Source organism: Bactrocera latifrons, unplaced genomic scaffold, assembly GCF_001853355.1.
Source record: "Bactrocera latifrons isolate USDA-ARS-PBARC rearing strain unplaced genomic scaffold, ASM185335v1 scaffold_336, whole genome shotgun sequence".
Lineage (NCBI taxonomy): Eukaryota > Metazoa > Arthropoda > Insecta > Diptera > Tephritidae > Bactrocera > Bactrocera latifrons.
The window spans coordinates 61,722-67,587 of NW_017536975.1; the positions used below are offsets into that span (position 1 = coordinate 61,722).

Genomic DNA, 5,866 nt, shown 5'->3' on the forward strand with positions numbered 1-5,866 from the left:
TGGAATTTAAGTGTGCTATGCCCAATCCTCAAAAAAGGAGACCCCACAATCTGCGCCAACTACCGTGGGATAAGCCTCCTCAACATTGCATATAAGGTCCTGTCGAGCGTATTGTGTGAAAGATTAAAGCCCACCGTCAACAAACTGATTCGACCTTATCAGTGTGGCTTTAGACCTGGCAAATCAACAACCGACCAGGTATTCACCACACGCTAAATCTTGGAAAAGACCCRTGAAAGGAGAATCGACACACTCCACCTCTTCGTCGATTTCAAAGCTGCTTTCGACAGTACGAAAAGGAGCTRCCTTTATACCGCGATATCTGAATTTGGTATTCCTGCAAAACTTATACGGCTGTGTAAGCAGACGTTGAGCATCGGCCTCAACACCCGCACCGTTAGTTCTGCTCTCTCCAGACTGGACAAGGAAGCAAAACAAATGGGTCTGGCAGTGAACGAGGGAAAGACGAAATATCTCCTGTCATCAARCAAACAGTCGTTGCACTCGTGACTTGGCACTCACGTCACTGTTGACAGTCATAGCTTTGAAGTTGTAGATAATTTCGTCTATCTTGGAAAAAGCGTAAACACCACCAACAATGTCAGCCTAGAAATCCAACGCAGSATAACTCTTGCCAACAGGTGCTACTTCGGACTGAGTAGGCAATTGAGAAGCAAAGTCCTCTCTCGACAAACAAAAACAAAACTCTATAAGTCACTCATAATTCCCGTCCTGCTATATGGTGCAGAGGCTTGGACGATGTCAACAACGGATGAGTCGACGTTGCGAGTTTTCGAGAGAAAAGTTCTGCGAAAGATTTATGGTCCTTTGCGCGTTGGCCACGGCGAATATCGTATTCGATGGAACGATGAGCTGCACGAGATATACGACGACATTGACATAGTTCAGCGAATTAAAAGACAGCGGCTACGCTGGCTAGGTCATGTTGGCCGGATGGACGAAAACACTCCAGCTCTGAAAGTATTCGACGTAGTACCCGCCGGGTGAAGCAGAGGAAGAGGAAGACCTCCACCCCGTTGGAAGGACCATTTGGAGAAGGACCTGGCGTCACCTGGAATATCTAATTCCCGCCACGTAGCTAGGAAAGAGGAAACGACTGGCGCTCGGTTGTTAACTCGGCTGTAATCGTGTAAGCGGTGACTACGCCAGTCAAGACGAAGAAAAGATCTGAGCAGTAGGAGTGGGAAAATCATTTAAAATATTAAATTAAATATTTTATGTGCCCCAAATATTCTACTGAGGCTTTAAAGAATTGTGACTTTTCATTGGAAATCTTCATGTTAGCTTGAAGTGCATTTACAATAATGCGTACGTGCTCGACTTGCTCTTCTGGAGAAGAAGACTAAATAAGAGCATTGTCTATATAAACATACGCAAATTTGCCAATATATGGTCTTAGGATATCATTGATACACCTTTGAAAAATTGACGGCCTTTTCCAGTCCAAAAGGCATGCGAAGAAATTTATATTTGGCTCCATTTACACTAAAAGCTGTTTTCTCTCTGTCAGATTCTTTAATAAGAGTCTGGTGAAATCCAGATTCCAAATCTAAAGTCGTAAATATTTTGCGTTACCAAGATTTTGTATAGTCATAGCTAGATCAGGTATGGGGTATCTATCTGTAATAGTTTGAGCGTTTAGCTTTTGAAAGTCTACAACCATTCTGCGTTTAGGTTTCCCTCGTTCGTCGGTACCTTTTTTAGCAACTGTCCAAAGGGGTGAATTGTACAGACTTTTACAATTGGATTCTTTCACTTTCTAAAAGTTTAATTATTTCTTTGTTAATAAAATCATTATCAGATATAGGGTACGGATATTGTTTTGCCCAGATAGGATCTTCGGATTTCGTCCCAATTGTGGCTTGTACAGTGGTAGTAAATGGTAATATTGAGTTAGTACCTTCATTTTGTTGCATCATTTTTTCAATTTCAGATCTATATTTTTCATTGTTTATTGTATAATTAATTTTTTGCAAATTTTCCCTTTCCTTCTTGGCCCTATATTTATAACTGAGCTTATACTCGAAAAGGTTAATATCTGCTTTAACTGTTCTGAGTCCTTGTACGCCCAGAAGTATATCAAATTCTTCTAATGCATCAGTTTCAAAGAATTTAAGGAAATTATCTAACACTGATATTATTATTATTATTATTATTATAATTTTTTTTTTTTTGATCTTGTTATTGAGAAACCATGTAGAGTTTTTACTTTTCTGGGTTTGATTGGAATAGACTCACCGATATTACATTTGGTACTTATGTAATTGTTTGTTGCTCCAGTGTCGATGAGGATATTAGCTGCTTTGCCTGTATCCCTGCAGTACCGTTGAAGACACGGCAATTGATTTACTCGCTTGAGAAAGCGAGTCTTTTTGTAGCAGGTGATCGTAATTCATCGCCGCCATGTTGTTGTGTGAGAGAGCCTAGTTCTTCTTCATGTATTTGGTGAACTCGTTGTATCTTCTCTGGTCTGTTATAGTTACAGGATGGATTTTGGTGCCTCTTCTGGGGATCTCCTCGAATTGGGTTATTTGGAGGTAATCCTTGCATATGACGGTTATAGTTGTTTTGTAAAGGTGCAGCGTTGAAGTTGGTGGGTCTTCTGTATTGCCGAGAGGAATCTACGTCCATTGTTTGGCACTGTGGGGTGGGCACACTCTGTGTATATTGCACTTGCACGTTTGGTCTATATCTTCGCTGATCATCGCGATATTTTCTGTTTAGAAAGGGTTGATGTTGCATATTGTATTTCATGTAGTCATCGTACTCGAATTGCAATTTCTCGTTGTCGTGGTATATCGTAATTGGGATGGCGTAGGCGATTTCTAAGTCCTTTGGATTGTGGCTGTAGAGAGTGCCGCTTGTATACTTGATGTTCAAGCCATGAATAATTTGCATTTCTGATGGGTCACCTGAGCTTCCCATTTCAATTTTTGTTAGAGCAAGATTCAATGTTGTGTTGACTTCGCAATGAAATTYCGCCAGCGAAAGTTTGTTTTGCGTAATAATTTTCATTTCGTCTAGTAAGACGTGTAGTCGAGGCGATTTATAATTGAGTAGAAGTTGAACTTCGTGTTGTGGTTGATTAAAATATCGGCTGCTTCCCCTTGAATTTTCGAATGCAATATCGAAACTGCGGTATAATAAGTCGGGGTTGTGGCACATTCTTTTATGTTTTCCATGTGCGTCCACGCACATTTTCTCCAGGATCTGTTTTGATTTATATTGCTCGTGAAGTCTGACAATGCTATAAAGATATCCAGGTTAATCTGCATTTCGTTGATTATATTTGGTTTGCAGTCCTCGTGCTGATCCGTAATTGTCACATTTGATGGTAGGCTGTTCTCCAGGGTAGCCACTCTTTGTTGGTTCTCAGTTAGAGATGTAGTTAAAGCAGCAATTTGAGCCCTGCGATTTGCGATCTCCTGTGCAGAAATCTCGAAGTCGGTGTTCAATAAGGGACAACGCAAATTGAACAGGTTTTGTCTCGTTATAAGAGATTCCGGCATGATTTCGATGTTTACCAGTGCTGCTTCCACTTTTTCAGGAACTTATTTTTTCCTTCTCCAGGAACGTGGATTTTAATTTTATCCCTTTATGTCAGGATATGGCAAGATCAGTTCAAACGAAAAGAACGGTTGAGCCCCCAGGTAACAAACTATTGTTTGTCGCGAGTAAAAGAAATTACTTGTACAATTTTCTAATAAGTTCAAAATATTTGACTTTTCTTGTAATTTTAGCACTTTCAGTTAATTGGAGCTCATATTGGTAATGTAATACTTACGAGAACAGAAAACCAAATGAACATAAATATATAAAAAAAATACGTGCAGTTGCAACTACTTACCTACTCTACTTATAAGGGTAATCCCCAATTTCAGAAATAATTTCAAAAAATAAATGTGTGTGTGTACCAATTTTTATCTTTTAACTGGTACTAAATTCACAATTTTATTTTATCCAGAGTTGATGTTTTAGAGTAAACAATGTAAAAAAAAGGTTGACGTTTTGGGTTATTGACGTAAACGAGCGTTGACGTTTTTCCGAGTGCACTGTATTACATTTAAGAGAGCTATGGGAAGTATTACCGGGATTTTATCCATTTTAGTAATTTTTTCGGAGTTTCATTAGGATACATATATTACATATTGACTGATATATGCTATATAACGTCACTTGAGGGTAGTAGAGGCGAATAGGCATTTACTACAGTGGCCATGTGGTGGGAGAGAGACTCCGTCGCCCAGTACTGTCATTCACCCTGGTGAATGAACGTCTAACCGTGATACGCATCAAAGCATGATGTGACCAAAATTAATTATATGAGATCACCTGTGAGGACTGCCCCGGCCACGATATCAAAATCTTGCTTGGCGTCTTCGACGCCAGGGTGGACAACGAAAGTATCTTTGGCATTACGGTCAGAAGCTTTAAAGCATAAGCCAGGGTGGGCAACGAAAGTATCTTTGGCACTACGGTCAGAAACTTTAGTCTCCACGACGAAACATACCCAAATTTGTTGAGGCTGATCGACTTCGCCTGCCCGGAATATGATTATCTATAATACTAGATTCCAGCATAAGAAAAATTCACCAAGCTACCTGGCTGTATCCGGATCGAAAAGCCACCAAGCAGATCGATCATGTTGTGATAGACGGAAGACACGTCTCCAGTGTTTCAGATGTGCGTGCGCTCCGAGGTCTTAACATCAACCTCTTTGCAGCAAAATACGAATGTCAACAAACACAAGGAAGGTTCGACATTGGGAAGCTGCAATCACAACAGACATTCCAACAACTTTCTACTCTACTTGCTACCCTCTGAGGGCACTCGTCAATAACTCGGTATAAGAGAACTGTGGGACGGCATTTCAAGCTTCTTACGTACAACTGCAACCGAAATCATTGGTTTTCCGAAAATGCAAAAGAACAGCTGGTACGACGAGGAGTGCCGTATCGCAGCTTAGAGAAAATAGGCTGCCTACCTCGCAACGTTACGATCGACCACAACACGTGCGGGATGAAAAACGCATTTGCAGACTGAAAGAAAGGGAGGCCGAAGTGCGTGAGTATAAAGATCTTGACAAGGGGTAAGGGGTCGACAATTCTACACAAAAAAACCGCGACTAACATAAGATTTCAAGACCAGAAAATACTCTTGTAGAATCTCCAAAGGTGATCTAGTAACTGATGCCCAGAGCCTATTCAATTTAGGGGGAACACTTCTTCAGCCTACTGGAAGTGAAAGCATAACGCCAGGAGAAGACGAACCCGATGACGATGGAGCAGACAGTTTTGCTGGTGTCACGATTAATTCTACTTTTTCTTCTTAATTGGCCGCTTACGCGATTATAGCCGAGTTAACAACAGCGGCTCGTCGTTTCTTCTTTTCGCTACGTGGCGCCAAATGGATATTCCAAGCGTAGCTAGGTCCTTCTTCACCTGGTCCTTACAACGGAGTGGATAATTCGCTGAACTATGTCAATGTCGTCATATATCGGATACACCTCATCGTTCCATCGAACGCGATATTCGAGGTGGCCAACGCGCAAATGACCATAAATCTTTCTCTCGAAAACTCGCAACGTCGACTCATCAGTTGTTGTCATCGTCCAAGCCTCTGCACCATATAGCAGGACGGGAATTATAAGTGACTTGTAGAGTTTGGTTTTTGTTCGTCGAGAGAGGACTTTGCTTCTCAATTGCCTACTCAGTCCGAAGTAGCACCTGTTGGCAAGAGTTATCCTGCGCTCGATTTCCAGGCTGACATTGTTGGTGGTGTTTATGCTGGTTCCAAGATAGACGAAATTATCTATGACTTCAAAGTTATGACTGTCCACAGTGAC

The 5,866-nt window shown here is 41.2% G+C and overlaps 1 pseudogene; it reads right to left on the reverse strand.

The window, feature by feature from the left end:
• The window catches only part of LOC108971282, a 5,959-nt pseudogene extending 2,923 nt beyond the window's left edge, over positions 1-3,036 (reverse strand).
• Between the last annotated feature and the right edge of the window lie 2,830 nt (positions 3,037-5,866).